The following is an 18,268-nucleotide window of genomic DNA, read 5'->3' as shown; positions in this document are numbered from 1 at the left end:
CTCAACCTAATGTCCACAATTTCCGTAAGCAGAAATAACATTTCAGTTTCAAGCCAGTAAAGAGTGGTAGTCATTCATCAGGAGTAGCAAGTACAACATCGCCAACTGAACGCGCAGCTCAATAAAATCTCCATAATTTGATAAATTAAACTGCCATAACCATGAATGACAGCACTTTTCAACTCAATCAATTTAGCAGCAAGAGCAGCCTACCAACTTCAGTTATAATGATGACATAAAAGGGACGATAAGAGTTAAATTGCGCACAGCTCGCATAAGCGAAATAATCTATTCGAACTCAGAGCAAAAACAATAACACGAACGACGAGTCGAAGGTGTAGAAAGCTGACTAATCATTGGAATTCAGAAAGTCAAACACAAAACCTTACATAAAAGCAACCACCGGAGAAGTACAGAGGGGAGCTCAAAAATTTTAGCGCATTATTAATCATCATGTCAACAGCTAAAATCACATTTAAAAAAATGACAAAAACAGTAGAAAAACAATCTATACAAGTCTTCCGTAAATTAGTAATCTAATTGAAAACCAAAGCAGGAGCACAAAAAACGAACAATAAGCTGGAGGTAGAAGCTATGCAAAAATCATCGGAAGCCAAACATTCGAAAAAGCAAACCTAAGATGAGGAAAACAATTACCAAAAAAAGAAGGAAATCAGTCATTTTTGCACATCATCAATCAGCATGTGAACAACTTACATCACATTCAATTAATGTGAACCCACTATTTTGGAACAAAAAAGCTCAACCTAATGTCCACAATTTCCGCAAGCCGAAGAAAAAACATTTCAGTTTCAAGCCAGTAAAGAGTGGTAGTCATTCATCAGGAGTAGCAAGTACAACATCGCCAACTGAACGCGCAGCTCAATAATATCTCCATAATTTGATAAATTAAACTACCATAACCATGAATGACAGCACTTTTCAACTCAATCAAGTCAGCAGCAAGAGCAGCCTACCAACTTCAGTTATAATGATGACATAAAAGGGACAAGAGTTAAATTGCGCACAGCTCGCATAAGCGAAATAATCTATTCGAACTCAGAGCAAAAACAATACCACGAATGACGAGTTGAAGGTGTAGAATGCTGACTTATAATTGGAATTCAGAAATTTCAAACACAAAACCTTACATAAAAGCAACCACCACAGAAGTACAGAGGGGAGCTCAAAAATTTTAGCGTATTATTAATCATCATGTCAACAGCTAAAGTCACATTTAAAAGATTTGACAAAAACAGTAGAAAAACAATCTATACAAGTCTTCCGTAAATTAGTAATCTAATTGAAAACCAAAGCAGGAGCACAAAAAACGAACAATAAGCTGGAGGTATATAAAACTCAAGAAGCTATGCAAAAATCATCGGAAGCCAAACGTTCGAAACAGCAAACCTAAGATGAGGAAAACAATTACAAAAAAAAACAAACAGAAGGAAGGAAATCAATCATTTTTGCACATCATCAATCAGCATGTGAAGAGCTAACACCACATTCAATTAACGTGAACCCACTATTTTGGAAAAAAAGCTCAACCTAATGTGCACAATTTCCGTAAGCAGAAATAAAATTTCAGTTTCAAGCCAGTAAAGAGTGTAGTCATGCATCAGGAGGAGCAAGTAGAACATTGCAAACTGAACGCGCAGCTCAATAACATCTCCATAATGTGATAAATTAAAGTCCCATAACCAAGAATGACAGCACTATCCAACTCAATCATGTCAGCAGCAAGAGCAGCCTACCAACTTCAGAAACAAAGATGACATAAAAAGGTCAAAAAAGAGTTAAAATGCACACAGCTCGCATAAGCTAAATAATCTATTCGAACTCAGAGCAAAAACAATACCACGAACGACGAGTTGAAGGTGTAGAATGCTGACTTATAATTGGAATTCAGAAATTTCAAACACAAAACCTTACATAAAAGCAACCACCACAGAAGTACAGAGGGGAGCTCAAAAATTTTAGCGTATTATTAATCATCATGTCAACAGCTAAAGTCACATTTAAAAGATTTGACAAAAACAGTAGAAAAACAATCTATACAAGTCTTCCGTAAATTAGTAATCTAATTGAAAACCAAAGCAGGAGCACAAAAAACGAACAATAAGCTGGAGGTATATAAAACTCAAGAAGCTATGCAAAAATCATCGGAAGCCAAACATTCGAAAAAGCAAACCTAAGATGAGGAAAACAATTACCAAAAAAAAGAAGGAAATCAGTCATTTTTGCATATCATCAATCAGCATGTGAACAGCTTACATCACATTCAATTAATGTGAACCCACTATTTTGGAACAAAAAAGCTCAACCTAATGTCCACAATTTCCGTAAGCAGAAGAAATAACAATTCAGTTTCAAGCCAGTAGAGACTGGTAGTCATTCATCAGGAGTAGCAAGTACAACATCGCCAACTGAACGCGCAGCTCAATAATAACATAATTTGATAAATTAAACTGCCACAACCAAGATTGACAGCACTTTTCAACTCAATTAAGTCAGCAGCAAGAGCAGCCTACCAACTTCAGTTATAATGATGACATAAAAGGGACGATAAGAGTTAAATTGCGCACAGCTCGCATAAGCGAAATAATCTATTCGAACTCAGAGCAAAAACAATAACACGAACGACGAGTTGAAGGTGTAGAAAGCTGACTAATCATTGGAATTCAGAAAGTCAAAACACAAAACCTTACATAAAAGCAACCACCACAGAAGTACAGAGAGGAGCTCAAAAACTTTAGCGTATTATTAATCATCATGTCAACAGCTAAAATCACATTTAAAAGATTTGACAAAAACAGTAGAAAAACAATCTATGAATGTCTTCCGTAAATTAGTAATCTAATTGAAAACCAAAGCAGGAGCACAAAAAACGAACAATAAGCTGGAGGTATATAAGACTCAAGAAGCTATGCAAAAATCATCGGAAGCCAAACATTCGAAAAAGCAAACCTAAGATGAGGAAAACAATTACCAAAAAAAGAAGGAAATCAGTCATTTTTGCACATCATCAATCAGCATGTGAACAGCTTACATCACATTCAATTAATGTGAACCCACTATTTTGGAACAAAAAAGCTCAACCTAATGTCCACAATTTCCGCAAGCAGAAAAAAAAAACATTTAAGTTTCAAGCCAGTAAAGAGTGGTAGTCATTCATCAGGAGTAGCAAGTACAACATCGCCAACTGAACGCGCAGCTCAATAACATCTCCATAATTTGATAAATTAAACTGCCATAACCATGAATGACAGCACTTTTCAACTCAATCAAGTCAGCAGCAAGAGCAGCCTACCAACTTCAGTTATAATGATGACATAAAAGGGACAATAAGAGTTAAATTGCGCACAGCTCGCATAAGCGAAATAATCTATTCGAACTCAGAGCAAAAACAATAACACGAACGACGAGTTGAAGGTGTAGAAAGCTGACTAATCATTGGAATTCAGAAAGTCAAACACAAAACCTTACATAAAAGCAACCACCACAGAAGTACAGATGGGAGCTCAAAAATTTTAGTGTGTTATTAATCATCATGTCAACAGCTAAAATCACATTTAAAAGATTTGACAAAAACAGTAGAAAAACAATCTATACAAGTCTTCCGTTAATTAGTAATCTAATTGAAAACCAAAGCAGGAGCACAAAAAACGAACAATAAGCTGGAGGTATATAAAACTCAAGAAGCTATGCAAAAATCATCGGAAGCCAAACATTCGAAAAAGCAAACCTAAGAAGAGGAAAACAATTACCAAAAAAAGAAGGAAATCAGTCATTTTTGCACATCATCAATCAGCATGTGAACAGCTTACATCACATTCAATTAATGTGAACCCACTATTTTGGAACAAAAAAGCTCAACCTAATGTCCACAATTTCCGTAAGCAGAAGAAATAACATTTCAGTTTCAAGCCAGTAAAGAGTGGTAGTCATTCATCAGGAGTAGCAAGTACAACATCGCCAACTGAACGCGCAGCTCAATAATATCTCCATAATTTGATAAATTAAACTGCCATAACCATGAATGACAGCACTTTTCAACTCAATCAAGTCAGCAGCAAGAGCAGCCTACCAACTTCAGTTATAATGATGACATAAAAGGGACGATAAGAGTTAAATTGCGCACAGCTCGCATAAGCGAAATAATCTATTCGAACTCAGAGCAAAAACAATAACACGAACGACGAGTCGAAGGTATAGAAAGCTGACTAATCATTGGAATTCAGAAAGTCAAACACAAAACCTTACATGAAAGCAACCACCACAGAAGTACAGAGGGGAGCTCAAAAATTTTAGCGTATTATTAATCATCATGTCAACAGCTAAAATCACATTTAAAAGATTTGACAAAAACAGTAGAAAAACAATCTATACAAGTCTTCCGTAAATTAGTAATCTAATTGAAAACCAAAGCAGGAGCACAAAAACCGAACAATAAGCTGGAGGTATATAAAACTCAAGAAGCTATGCAAAAATCATCGGAAGCCAAACATTCGAAAAAGCAAACCTAAGATGAGGAAAACAATTACCAAAAAAAGAAGGAAATCAGTTATTTTTGCACATCATCAATCAGCATGTGAACAGCTTACATCACATTCAATTAATGTGAACCCACTATTTTGGAACAAAAAAGCTCAACATAATGTCCACAATTTCCGCAAGCAGAAGAAAAAACATTTCAGTTTCAAGCCAGTAAAGAGTGGTAGTCATTCATCAGGAGTAGCAAGTACAACATCGCCAACTGAACGCGCAGCTCAATAACATCTCCATAATTTGATAAATTAAACTGCCATAACCAAAAATGACAGCACTTTTCAACTCAATCAAGTCAGCAGCAAGAGCAGCCTACCAACTTCAGTTATAATGATGACATAAAAGGGACAATAAAAGAGTTAAATTGATCACAGCTCGCATAAGCGAAATAATCTATTCGAACTCAGAGCAAAAACAATAACACGAACGACGAGTTGGTGTAGAAAGCTGACTAATAATTGGAATTCAGAAATTTAAAACACAAAACCTTACATAAAAGCAATCACCACAGAAGTACAGAGAGGAGCTCAAAAAATTTAGCGTATTATCAATCATCAAGTCAACAGCTAAAATCACATTTAAAGGAATTGACAAAAACGGTAGAAAAACAATCTATTCAAGTCTTCCGTAAAATTGGTAATCTAACTGAAAAACAAAGCATGAGCACAAAAAACGAACAATAAGCTGGAGGTATACAAAACTCAAGAAGCTATGCAAAAATCATCGGAAGCCAAACATTCGAAAAAGCAAACCTAAGATGAGGAAAGCAATTACCACAAAAACAAAGGAAATCAGTCAATTTTGCACAACATCAATCAGCATGTGAACAGCTAACATCATATTCAATTAATGTAAACCCACTATTTTTGGAATAAAAAAGCTCAACCTAATGTCCACAATTTCCATAAGCAGAAGAAATAACATTTCAGTTTCAAGCCAGTAAAGTGTGGTAGTCATTCAACAGGAGTAGCAAGTAGAACATCGCAAACTGAACGCGCAGCTTAATAACATCTTCATAATGTGATAAGTTAAACTGCCATAACCAAAAATGACAGCACTATTCAACTCAATCATGTCAGCAGCAAGAGCAGCTTATCAACTTCAGTTATAAGGAAGACATAAAAGGGACAATAAAAGAGTTAAAATGTGCACAGCTCGCATACGCGAATTACTCAATTCGAACTCAGAGCAAAAACATTAACACGAACGACGAGTTGAATGTGTAGAATGCTGAATACTCATTGGAATTCAGAAGCTCAAAACACAAAACCTTACATAAACGCAATCACCACAGAAGCGCGGAGAGAAAAAGCTCAATAACTTTAGCGTATTATTCATCATCATGTCAACAGCTAAAACCACGTTTAAAAGAATTGACAAAAACAGTAGAAAAACAATCTATACAAGTCTTCTGTAAAATTAGTAATCTAATTGAAAACCAAAGCAGGAGCACAAAAAACGAACAATAAGCTGGAAGTATATAAAACTCAAAAAGCTAAGCAAAAGTCATCGGAAGCCAAACATTCGAAAAAGAAACCTAAGATGAGGAAAGCCATTACCAAAAAAAAAACAAAAACAAGTAAAAAATTCATTTTTGCACATCAATCAGCATGTGAACAGCTAATCACATTCAATTAATGTGAACCCACTATTTTGGAAAAAAAGCTCAACCTAATGTCCACAATTTCCGTACGCAGAAGATATAACATTTCAGTTTCAAGCCAGTAAAGAGTGGTAGTCATTCATCAGGAGTAGCAAGTAGAACATCGCAAACTGAACGCGCAGCTCAATAACATCTCCATAATTTGATAAATGAAACTGCCATAACCAAGAATGACAGCACTTTTCAACTCAATCAAGTCAGCAGCAAGAGCAACCTAGCAACTTCAGTTATAATGATGACATAAAAGGGACAATAAAAGAGTTAAATTGCGCACAGCTCGCATAAGCTAAATAACCTATTCGAACTCTGAGCAAAAACAATAACACGAGCGACAAGTTGAAGGTGTAGAATGCTGAATAATCATTGGAATTCAGAAGTTCAAAACACAAAGTCTTACATAAAAGCAATTACCACAGAAGTAAAGAGAGAAGGAGCTCAAAAATTTTAGCGTATTAGTAGTCGAGTCAACAGCTAAAATCACATTTAAAAGATTTGACAAAAACAGTAGAAAAACAATCTATTCAAGTTTTCCGTAAAATTAGTAATCTAATTGAAAACCAAAGCAGGAGCACAAAAAACGAACAATAAGCTGGAGGTATTAAAACTCAAGAAGCTATGCAAAAATCATCGGAAGCCTAGCCTTCGAAAAAGCAAACCTAAGATGAGGAAAGCAATTACAAAAAAAACAAAGGAAATCAGTCATTTTTGCACATCATCAATCAGCATGTGAACAGCTAACATTAAATTCAATTATCGTGAACCCACTATTTTAGAAAAAAGCTCAACCTAATGTCCACAATTTCCGTAAGCAGAAGAAACATTTCAGTTTCAAGCCAGTAAAGAGTGGTAGTCATTCACCAGGAGTAGCAAGTAGAACATTGCAAACTGAACGCGCAGCTTAATATTATCTCTATAAAGTGATAAATTAAACTGCCATAACCAAAAACGACAGCACTATTCAACTTAATCATGTCAGCAACAAGGCAGCTTACCAACTTCAGTTATAATGATGGCATAAAAGGGACAATAAAAGATTTAAACTGCGCACTGCTCGCATAAGCTAAATAACCTATTCGAACTCAGAGCAAAAACAATAACACGGACGACAAGTTGAAGGTGTAGAATGCTGACTAATCATTGAATTCAGAAGTTCATAACACAAAACCTTACATAAAAGCAATCACCACAGAAGTACAGAGAGAAGGAACTCAGTAACTTTAGCGTATTATTAATCATCTTGTCAACAGCTAAAATCACATTTAAAAGAATTGACGAAAACAGTAGAAAAACAATCAATACAAGTCTTCCGTAAAATTAGTAATCTAATTGAAAACCAAAGCAGGAGCACAAAAAACGAACTATAAGCTGGAGGTATATAAAACTCAAGAAGCTAAGCAAAATTCATCGGAAGCCAAATATTCGAAAAGCAAACCTAAGATGAGGAAAACAATTACCAAAAAAACAGGAAGGAAATCAGTCACTTTTGCACATCATCAATCAGTATGTGAACAGCTAACATCACATTCAATTCATGTGAAACCACTATTTTGGAAAAAAAATCTCAACCTAATGTCCACAATTTCCGTAAGAAGAAGAAATAACATTTCATTTCAGTTTCAAGCCAGTAATGAGTGGTAGTCATTCATCAGGAGTAGCAAGTACAACATCGCAAACTGAACGCGCAGTTTAATAACATCTCCATAATGTGATAAAAAAAACTGCCGTAACCAAAAACGACAGCACTATTCAACTTAATCATGTCTGCAGCAAAGCAGCTTACCAACTTCAGTTATAATGTTGGCATAAAATGGACAATAAAAAGGTTAAACTGCAAACAGCTCGCATTAGCTAAACAACCTATTCCAACTCAGAGCAAAAAAAATAACACGAACGACAAGTTGAAGGTGTAGAATGCTGACTAATCATTGAATTCAGAAGTTCAAAACACAAAACCTTACATAAAAGCAATCACCACAGAAGTACAGAGAGAAGGAGCTCAATAACTTTCGTATTATTAATCATCATGTCAACAGCTAAAATCACATTTAAATGAATTGACGAAAACAGTAGAAAAACAATCCATACAAGTCTTCCGTAAAATTAGTAATCTAATTGAAAACCAAAGCAGGAGCGCAAAAAAACGAACAATAAGCTGGAGGTATACAAAACTCAAGAAGCTAAGCAACATTCATCGGAAGCCCAATATTCGAAAAGCAAACCTAAGATGAGGAAAGCAATTACCAAAGAAAAACAAGAAGGAAATCAGTCACTTTTGCACATCATCAATCAGTATGTGAACAGCTAACATCACATTCAATTAATGAGAAACCACTATTTTGGAAAAAAAATCTCAACCTAATGTCCACAATTTCCGTAAGCAGAAGAAATAACATTTCATTTCAGTTTCAAGCCAGCATTGAGTGGTAGTCATTCATCAGGAGAAGCATGTACAACATCGCAAACTGATCTTGCAGCTTAATACCATCTCCATATTGTGATAAATAAACTGCCAAAACCAAAAACGACAGCACTATTCACCTTAATCATATTTGCAGCAAAGCAGCTTACCAACTTCAGTTATAATTATGGCATAAAATGCACAAAAAAAAGTTAAACTGCGCACAGCTCGCATAAGCTAAACAACCTATTCGAACTCACAGCAAAAACAATAACACGAACGACAAGTTGAAGGTGTAGAAAGCTGACTAATCATTGAATTCAGAAGATCAAAACACAAAACCTTACATAAAAGCAATCACCACAGAAGTACAGAGAGAAGGAGCTCAATAACTTTAGCGTATTATTAATCATCATGTCAACAGCTAAAATCACATTTAAAAGAATTGACGAAAACAGTAGAAAAACAATCAATACAAGTCTTCTGTAAAATTAGTAATCTAATTGAAAACCAAAGCAGGAGCACAATAAACGAAAAATAATCTGGAGGTATATAAAACTCAAGAAGCTAAGCAAAAATCATTGGAAGCCAAATATTCGAAACAGCAAACCTAAGATGAGGAAAACAATTACCAAAAACAAAAAGAATGAAATCAGTCATTTTTGCACATCATCAATCAGCATGTGAACAGCTAACATCACATTCAATTAACATGAAACCATTATTTTTGAATAAAAAAGCTCAACCCAAGGTCCACAATTTCCGTAAGCAGAAGAAATAACATTTCAGTTTCATGCCAGTTAAGAGTGGTAGTCATTCATCAGGAGTAGAAAGTAGAACATCGCAAACGGAAAGCGCAATTCAATAACATCTCCATAATGTGATAAATTAAACTGCCATATCCAAAAATGACAGCATTATTCAAATCAATCATGTCAGCAGCCAGAGCAACTTACCAACTTCAGTTATAATGATGACATAAAAGGGACAATAAAAGAGGTAAATTGCGCACAGCTCGCATAAGCGAAATAATCTATTCGAACTCAGAGCAAAAACAATAACACGAACGACGAATTGAAGGTGTAGAAAGCTGAATAATCATTGGAATCCAGAAGTTCAAAACACAAAACCTTACATAAAAGCAATCAACACAGAAGTACAGAGAGGAGCTCAAAAATTTTAGCATATTATTAATCACCATGTCAACAGCTAAAATCACATTTAAATGAATTGACGAAAACAGTAGAAAAACAATCCATACAAGTCTTCCGTAAAATTAGTAATCCAATTGAAAACCAAAGCAGGAGCACAAAAAACGAACAATAAGCTGGAGGTATATAAAACTCAAGAAGCTATGCAAAAATCACCGGAAGCCAAACATTCGAAAAAGCAAACATAAGATGAGGAAAGCAATTACCAAAAAAACAAGAAGGAAATCAGTCACTTTTGCACATCAATCAGAATGAGAACAGCTAACATCACATTCAATTAATGTGAACCCACTATTTTGGAATAAAAAATCTCAACCTAATGTCCACAATTTCCGTAAGCAGAAGAAATAACATTTCATTTCAGTTTCAAGCCAGTAATGAGTGGTAGTCATTCATCAGGAGTAGCAAGTACAACATCGCAAACTGATCTTGCAGCTTAATACCATCTCCATAAGGTGATAAATAAACTGCCATAACCAAAAACGACAGCACTATTCAACTTAATCATGTCTGCAGCAAAGCAGCTTACCAACTTCAGTTATAATGATGGCATAAAATGGACAAAAAAAAGTTAAACTGCGCACAGCTCGCATAAGCTAAACGACCAATTCGAACTCAGAACAAAAACAATAACACGAACGACAAGTTGAAGGTGTAGACTGCTGACTAATCATTGAATTCAGAAGTTCAAAACACAAAACCTTACATAAAAGCAATTACCACAGAAGTACAGAGAGAAGGAGCTCAATAACTTTAGCGTATTATTAATCATCATGTCAACAGCTAAAATCACATTTAAAAGAATTGACGAAAACAGTAGAAAAACAATCCATACAAGTCTTCCGTAAAATTATTAATCTAATTGAAAACCAAAGCAGGAGCACAAAAAACGAACAATAAGCTGGAAGTATATAAAACACAAGAAGCTAAGCAAAATTCATCGGAAGCCAAATACTCGAAAAAGCAAACCTAAGATGAGGAAAGCAACTACCAAGAAAACAAGAAGGAAATCAGTCACTTTTGCACATCATCAATCAGTATGTGAACAGCTAACATCACATTCAATTAATGTGAACCCACTAATTTGGAAAAAAAAATCTCAACCTAATGTCCACAATTTCCGTAAGAAGAAGAAATAACATTTCATTTCAGTTTCAAGCCAGTAATGAGTGGTAGTCATTCATCAGGAGTAGCAAGTACAACATCACAAACTGATCGCACAGCTTAATAACATCTCAATAATGTGATAAATAAACTGCCATAACCAAAAACGCCAGCACTATTCAATTTAATCATGTCCGCAGCAAAGCAGCTTACCAACTTCAGTTATAATGGTGGCATAAAAAAGACAATAAAAAGGTTAAACTGCGCACAGCTCGCATAAGCTAAACAACCTATTCGAACTCAGAGCAAAAACAATAACACGGACGACAAGTTGAAGGTGTAGAATGCTGACTAATCATTGAATTCAGAAGTTCAAAACACAAAACCTTACATAAAAGCAATCACCACAGAAGTACAGAGAGAAGGAACTCAATAACTTTAGCGTATTATTAATCATCATGTCAACAGCTAAAATCACATTTAAAAGAATTGACAAAAACAGTAGAAAAACAATCCATACAAGTTTTCCGTAAAATTAGTAATCTAGATGAAAACCAAAGCAGGAGCACAAAAAACGAACAATAAGCTGGAGGTATATAAAACTCAAGAAGCTAAGCAAAAATTATTGGAAGCCAAATATTCGAAAAAGCAAACCTAAGATGAGGAAAGCAATTACCAAAAAAAACAAGAAGGAAATCAGTCACTTTTGCACATCATCAATCAGCATGTGAACAGCTAAAATCACATTCAATTAATGTGAACCCACTATTTTGGAATAAAAAATCTCAACCTAATGTCCACAATTTCCGTAAGCAGAAGAAATAACATTTCATTTCAGTTTCAAGCCAGTAATGAGTGGTAGTCATTCATCAGGAGTAGCAAGTACAACATCGCAAACTGATCTTGCAGCTTAATACCATCTCCATAAGGTGATAAATAAACTGCCATAACCAAAAACGACAGCACTATTCAACTTAATCATGTCTGCAGCAAAGCAGCTTACCAACTTCAGTTATAATGATGGCATAAAATGGACAAAAAAAAGTTAAACTGCGCACAGCTCGCATAAGCTAAACGACCAATTCGAACTCAGAACAAAAACAATAACACGAACGACAAGTTGAAGGTGTAGACTGCTGACTAATCATTGAATTCAGAAGTTCAAAACACAAAACCTTACATAAAAGCAATTACCACAGAAGTACAGAGAGAAGGAGCTCAATAACTTTAGCGTATTATTAATCATCATGTCAACAGCTAAAATCACATTTAAAAGAATTGACGAAAACAGTAGAAAAACAATCCATACAAGTCTTCCGTAAAATTATTAATCTAATTGAAAACCAAAGCAGGAGCACAAAAAACGAACAATAAGCTGGAAGTATATAAAACACAAGAAGCTAAGCAAAATTCATCGGAAGCCAAATACTCGAAAAAGCAAACCTAAGATGAGGAAAGCAACTACCAAGAAAACAAGAAGGAAATCAGTCACTTTTGCACATCATCAATCAGTATGTGAACAGCTAACATCACATTCAATTAATGTGAACCCACTAATTTGGAAAAAAAAATCTCAACCTAATGTCCACAATTTCCGTAAGAAGAAGAAATAACATTTCATTTCAGTTTCAAGCCAGTAATGAGTGGTAGTCATTCATCAGGAGTAGCAAGTACAACATCACAAACTGATCGCACAGCTTAATAACATCTCAATAATGTGATAAATAAACTGCCATAACCAAAAACGCCAGCACTATTCAATTTAATCATGTCCGCAGCAAAGCAGCTTACCAACTTCAGTTATAATGGTGGCATAAAAAAGACAATAAAAAGGTTAAACTGCGCACAGCTCGCATAAGCTAAACAACCTATTCGAACTCAGAGCAAAAACAATAACACGGACGACAAGTTGAAGGTGTAGAATGCTGACTAATCATTGAATTCAGAAGTTCAAAACACAAAACCTTACATAAAAGCAATCACCACAGAAGTACAGAGAGAAGGAACTCAATAACTTTAGCGTATTATTAATCATCATGTCAACAGCTAAAATCACATTTAAAAGAATTGACAAAAACAGTAGAAAAACAATCCATACAAGTTTTCCGTAAAATTAGTAATCTAGATGAAAACCAAAGCAGGAGCACAAAAAACGAACAATAAGCTGGAGGTATATAAAACTCAAGAAGCTAAGCAAAAATTATTGGAAGCCAAATATTCGAAAAAGCAAACCTAAGATGAGGAAAGCAATTACCAAAAAAACAAGAAGGAAATCAGTCACTTTTGCACATCATCAATCAGCATGTGAACAGCTAAAATCACATTCAATTAATGTGAACCCACTATTTTGGAATAAAAAATCTCAACCTAATGTCCACAATTTCCGTAAGCAGAAGAAATAACATTTCATTTCAGTTTCAAGCCAGTAATGAGTGGTAGTCATTCATCAGGAGTAGCAAGTACAACATCGCAAACTGATCGCGCAGCTTAATAACATCTCCATAATGTGATTAATAAACTGCCATAACCAAAAACGACAGCACTATTCAACTTAATCATGTCAGCAGCCAGAGCAGCTTACCAACTTCAGTTAAAATGATGACATAAAAGGGACAATAAAAGAGTTAAACTGCGCATAGCTCGCATAAGCTAAATAACCTATTCGAACTCAAGGCAAAAACAATAACAAGAACGACGAGTTGAAGGAGTAGAATGCTGACTAATCATTGGAATTCAAAAGTTCAAAAAACAAAACCTTACATAAAAGCAATCACCACAGAAGTAAAGAGAGGAGCTAAAAAAATTTTAGCGTATCATTAAACATCATGTCAACAGCTTAAATCACATGTAAAAGAATTGAAAAAAAAACAGTAGAAAAACAATCTATACAAGTCTTCCGTAAAATTAGTAATCTAATTGAAAACCAAAGCAGGAGCACAAAAAACGAACAAGCTGGATGTATACAAAACTCAGCTTTGCAAAAATCATCGGAAGCCAAACGTTCGAAACAGCAAACCTGAGATGAGGAAAAGAATAACGAAAAAAACAAAAAGGAGGAAATCAGTCATTTTTGCACATCATCAATCAGCATGTGAACAGCTAACATTACATCCAATTAACGTGAACCCACCACTTTGGAATAAAAAAGCTCAACCTAATTTCCGTAAGCAGAAAAAAAAACATTTCAGTTTCAAGCCAGTAAAGAGTGGTAGTCATTTATCAGGAGTAGCAAGTAGAACATCGCAAACTGATCGCGCACCTTAATAACATCTCCATAATGTAACAAATAAACTGCCATAACCAAAAACGACAGCACTATTCAAAATCATGTCCGCAGCAAAGCAGCTTACCAACTTCAGTTATAATGATGGCATAAAAGGGACAAAAAAAGATTTAAAATGCGCACTGCTCGCATAAGCTAAATAACCTATTCGAACTCAGAGCAAAAACAATAACACGAACTACGAGATGAAGGTGTAGAATGCTGACTAATCATTGGAATTCGGAAGTTCAAAACAAAACCTTGCATAAAAGCAATCACCACAGAAGTAAGCAATCACCACAGAAGTACAGAGAGAAGGAGCTCAATAACTTTAGCGTATTATTAATCACCATGTCAACAGCTAAAATCAAATTTAAAAGAATTGACGAAAACAGTAGACAAACAATCCATACAAGTCTTCCATAAAATTAGTAATCCAATTGAAAACCAAAGCAGGAGCACAAAAAAACGAACAATAAGCTGGAGGTATATAAAACACAAGAAGCTAAGCAAAATTCATCGGAAGCCAAATACTCGAAAAAGCAAACCTAAGATGAGGAAAGCAATTACCAAAAAAAACAAGAAGGAAATCAGTCACTTTTGCACATCAATCAGAATGAGAACAGCTAACATCACATTCAATTAATGTGAACCCACTATTTTGGAATAAAAAATCTCAACCTAATGTCCACAATTTCCGTAAGCAGAAATAACATTTCATTTCAGTTTCAAGCCAGTAATGAGTGGTAGTCATTCATCAGGAGTAGCAAGTACAACATCGCAAACTGATCGCGCAGCTTAATAACATCATAATGTGATAAATAAACTGCCATAACCAAAAACGACAGCACTATTGAACTTAATCATGTAAGCAGCAAAGCAGCTTACCAACTTCAGTTATAATGATGGCATAAAAAGGTCAATAAAAAGGTTAAACTGCGCACTGCTCGCATAAGCTAAATAACCTATTCGAACTCAGAGCAAAAAAGATAACACGAACGACGAGATGAAGGTGTAGAATGCTGACTAATCATTGGAATTCGGAAGTTCAAAACACAAAACCTTGCATAAAAGCAATCACCACAGAAGTAAGCAATCACCACAGAAGTACAGAGAGAAGGAGCTCAATAACTTTAGCGTATTATTAATCACCATGTCAACAGCTAAAATCAAATTTAAAAGAATTGACGAAAACAGTAGACAAACAATCCATACAAGTCTTCCATAAAATTAGTAATCCAATTGAAAACCAAAGCAGGAGCACAAAAAAACGAACAATAAGCTGGAGGTATATAAAACACAAGAAGCTAAGCAAAATTCATCGGAAGCCAAATACTCGAAAAAGCAAACCTAAGATGAGGAAAGCAATTACCAAAAAAACAAGAAGGAAATCAGTCACTTTTGCACATCAATCAGAATGAGAACAGCTAACATCACATTCAATTAATGTGAACCCACTATTTTGGAATAAAAAATCTCAACCTAATGTCCACAATTTCCGTAAGCAGAAGAAATAACATTTCATTTCAGTTTCAAGCCAGTAATGAGTGGTAGTCATTCATCAGGAGTAGCAAGTACAACATCGCAAACTGATCGCGCAGCTTAATAACATCATAATGTGATAAATAAACTGCCATAACCAAAAACGACAGCACTATTCAACTTAATCATGTAAGCAGCAAAGCAGCTTACCAACTTCAGTTATAATGATGGCATGAAAAGGTCAATAAAAAGGTTAAACTGCGCACTGCTCGCATAAGCTAAATAACCTATTCGAACTCAGAGCAAAAACAATAACACGAACGACGAGATGAAGGTGTAGAATGCTGACTAATCATTGGAATTCGGAAGTTCAAAACACAAAACCTTGCATAAAAGCAATCACCACAGAAGTAAGCAATCACCACAGAAGTACAGAGAGAAGGAGCTCAATAACTTTAGCGTATTATTAATCACCATGTCAACAGCTAAAATCAAATTTAAAAGAATTGACGAAAACAGTAGACAAACAATCCATACAAGTCTTCCATAAAATTAGTAATCCAATTGAAAACCAAAGCAGGAGCACAAAAAAACGAACAATAAGCTGGAGGTATATAAAACACAAGAAGCTAAGCAAAATTCATCGGAAGCCAAATACTCGAAAAAGCAAACCTAAGATGAGGAAAGCAATTACCAAAAAAACAAGAAGGAAATCAGTCACTTTTGCACATCAATCAGAATGAGAACAGCTAACATCACATTCAATTAATGTGAACCCACTATTTTGGAATAAAAAATTTCAACCTAATGTCCACAATTTCCGTAAGCAGAAGAAATAACATTACATTTCAGTTTCAAGCCAGTAATGAGTGCTAGTCATTCATCAGGAGTAGCAAGTACAACATCGCAAACTGATCGCGCAGCTTAATAACATCATAATGTGATAAATAAACTGCCATAACCAAAAACGACAGCACTATTCAACTTAATCATGTAAGCAGCAAAGCAGCTTACCAACTTCAGTTATAAAGATGGCATAAAAAGGTCAATAAAAAGGTTAAACTGCGCACTGCTCGCATAAGCTAAATAACCTATTCGAACTCAGAGCAAAAACAATAACACGAACGACGAGATGAAGGTGTAGAATGCGGACTAATCATTGGAATTCGGAAGTTCAAAACACAAAACCTTGCATAAAAGAAATCACCACAGAAGTAAGCAATCACCACAGAAGTACAGAGAGAAGGAGCTCAATAACTTTAGCGTATTATTAATCACCATGTCAACAGCTAAAATCAAATTTAAAAGAATTGACGAAAACAGTAGAAAAACAATCCATACAAGTCTTCCATAAAATTAGTAATCCAATTGAAAACCAGGAGCACAAAAAAACGAACAATAAGCTGGAGGTATATAAAACACAAGAAGCTAAGCAAAATTCATCGGAAGCCAAATACTCGAAAAAGCAAACCTAAGATGAGGAAAGCAATTACCAAAAAAACAAGAAGGAAATCAGTCACTTTTGCACATCAATCAGAATGAGAACAGCTAACATCACATTCAATTAATGTGAACCCACTATTTTGGAATAAAAAATCTCAACCTAATGTCCACAATTTCCGTAAGCAGAAGAAATAACATTTCATTTCAATTTCAAGCCAGTAATGAGTGGTAGCCATTCATCAGGAGTAGCAAGTACATCGCAAACTGATCGCGCAGCTTAATAACATCATAATGTGATAAATAAACTGCCATAACCAAAAACGACAGCACTATTCAACTTAATCATGTAAGCAGCAAAGCAGCTTAGCAACTTCAGTTATAATGATGGCATAAAAAGGTCAATAAAAAGGTTAAACTGCTCACAGCTCGCATAAGCTAAACAACCTATTCGAACTCAGAGCAAAAACAATAACACGGACGACAAGTTGAAGGTGTAGAATGCTGCCTGATCATTAAATTCAGAAGTTCAAAACCTTACATAAAAGCAGTCACCACAGAAGTACAGAGAGAAGGAGCTCAATAACTTTAGCGTATTATTAATAATCATGTCAACAGCTAAAACCACATTTAAAAGAATTGACAAAAACGGTAGAAAAACAATCCATACAAGTCTTCCGTAAAATTAGTAATCTAATTGAAAACCAAAGCAGGAGCACAAAAAACGAACAATAAGCTGGAGGTATATAAAACTCAAGAAGCTATGCAAAAAATCATCGGGAGCCAAACGTTCTGAAGAGCAAATCTAAGCTGAGGAAAGCAATAACCAAAAAAAAAGGAAACCAGTCATTTTTGCAAATCATCAATCAGCATGTGAATAGCTAACATTTTGATTCTTTCGGAATCAAAACGAAATCAACCTAATGTTCAAATGTTTCGAAAGCCGAAGAGTTAGAGTATTTGAGATTGAAGTCAAAACAGAGTTGTAATTATTTATCAGGAGTAGCGAGTAAAACATCACTACATGAATGCGCAGCTTGATAACATCTCATTAATGCGATTAATTGAACTTCAGTAACCACTCCTCAAATATGACAGCACTTTTCAACTCAATCATGTAGCTTACCAACTTCAGTTATAATGATGACATAAAAGGG

At 35.0% G+C, this 18,268-nt stretch overlaps 1 protein-coding gene across 1 annotated transcript in view; it reads right to left on the bottom strand.

Moving 5' to 3' along the window:
- Window positions 1-18,268, bottom strand: part of LOC142352992 (RNA-binding protein 28-like) — a 133,119-nt gene that overhangs the window by 91,901 nt on the left and 22,950 nt on the right. The gene's annotated exons all lie outside the window — the stretch shown is intronic.

The sequence above is a fragment of the Convolutriloba macropyga genome, chromosome 14, assembly GCF_964194025.1.
Source record: "Convolutriloba macropyga chromosome 14, txConMacr16.3, whole genome shotgun sequence".
NCBI lineage: Eukaryota > Metazoa > Xenacoelomorpha > Acoela > Convolutidae > Convolutriloba > Convolutriloba macropyga.
This window is presented reverse-complemented; position numbering and strand designations above follow the sequence as displayed.